Genomic DNA, 2,003 nt, shown 5'->3' on the forward strand with positions numbered 1-2,003 from the left:
ATTATCTGCTCTGAAACCACTGGGGTCGACTTGGGCAGGCCAGACAACTGCGAGGTTTTAACATCTTTACCTAGAATTTTCATTGGAAAGTTAATACTAATCTTGATTTTGAAAACTTGTTTTTGAAACTCATTTTAGACTTACAAAAACTTGCAAAATAGTGCAAAGAATTCTTATATTCACTTTACCCAGCTACTGCTAATGTTAAGATCTGACATAACCATGATGGTAATTAACAGCAGCACAATACAATTAACTAAATTACAGGTCTTATTTGAATATCATAACTTTTGCCACTGATGTCCTTTTTCTGGTCAAGGATGCAGGAGCCCACATTGTCCTTAGTTGTATCTCCTTAGTCTCACCCAACCTGTGACAGGTCCTCAGTATTTCCTTGTCTTTCATCACCTTCAGACTTTTAGAGAGTACTAGTCAGATATTTTGCAAAATGTCTTCTAATTTGGGTTTGCCAGATGTTTCTTCATTACTAGAAGGAGGTTGTGCATTTTGGAATAACACAGAAATTATGTCCTTCCCAGTGCATCGGGTCAATGCGCTCACAATGTCTGTATGTCTCAAGACTGGGGATGTTGGCCTCCATCACTTGGATGAGGGGATATCTGCTGATTTCTTTCATGTAAAGCTATTTTCCTTTGTATTTAATCTTTCTCTTGTGTTTAATAAATATCTTGGGCGAATTACTTTGAGACTATATGAATTCTTTCTCTCCCATCTTTCACCCAACAATTTTTTTTCCAGAGTGACTTTATCACCCACTAATTTTAGCATTCATCAGGGGTCTTGCCTGCAACAATTTTTAGTGCGGTATTTGAATGGCGATCTTGTGTCTCCCTTCCATATTTATTGGTTGGAATTTCTTTGTAAAAAAAGAGTCTTTGCTTCTCCCTCATTTACTGATTTATTCAATTATTTATATCAGTGTGGACTTGTGGCTATTTATTTTCTTCTATGGGTTAGCATTATGGTTGGCTGGGAGCTCAATCGGTTAGAACATGGTGTTGATAATACCAAAGTCAACAGTATGGATCCCATACCCAGCCAACCACCAAAAAATAACTAAATAACCAAATAAAATTCAATACGCCAACCATCAAAAATAACTAAATAACTGAATAAAATTCAATACTCTGGTTATTTATTTTGTTGCTTGAATTGTTTCAGCTTTGGCCATTGGGAGCTTTTTCCCTGTGGGCTCCAGTGTCCCTTCCACATGGCTGCATTCAATTTTGAGCACTTCCTTACTTGCTGGTACCATAAGGAATCAACCATTTCTTCAAAGAGCCTGGTCCCTTTTATTGAAGAACACTAGGACTAAACTGAATTTTGTCAGCACACTGAGAATTGAACTGTTCGGAAGGGCTGACTCTTGTTATTTTCTTGGGATTCCAGTTGCCGTATAAACCAAATGCCCCACTTTGACGAATGCACATTAGGAAGATTAATTGCCACCTGACATCTCTTCTTGGTCATGTAATACGTACTGCAGATTACGACCTAACCAAACTCCACAGCTCCCTTCCTCACTGCGCTGCTTTCAGCCTTTGCCTTAGCATCGTCTTCACAGTGGGCCCTTCCTCACCAATCTTCCAAAAACTGCACCTCCCAGGCCATCACTCCCCGCTCCCTCCTGGCTTTACTTTGTCACCATCTGCAAAGTCTTACTTGTTCCCTTCCTTCCTTCCTTCCTTCCTTCCTTGTTGCTGGTCTTCCTCGCCTTACCTGTATTGTTTACCACTGTGCTGTGGCCCTTCCAGCACTGCTTGGCCACAGGAGACACATATGAGCGAATGAGCGAACAGACAGAACTTTCTAGGTGCGGTGATGGCTCCTGATTTCCTCTGGCCACATAAAGTTCCTTCCTGACCCCCAATCTGCGCCACCTTCCTGCTAAGGTACAGATGCTCCCCTTTTCCCATCTGCTTCTTTGGGGACAGAGTGTGGCAAGTCTCTTCCCATCACATTTCCCTCCTTCCTGTCTACGT

Source organism: Galeopterus variegatus, unplaced genomic scaffold (genome assembly GCF_000696425.1).
Source record: "Galeopterus variegatus unplaced genomic scaffold, G_variegatus-3.0.2 Scaffold9775, whole genome shotgun sequence".
NCBI lineage: Eukaryota > Metazoa > Chordata > Mammalia > Dermoptera > Cynocephalidae > Galeopterus > Galeopterus variegatus.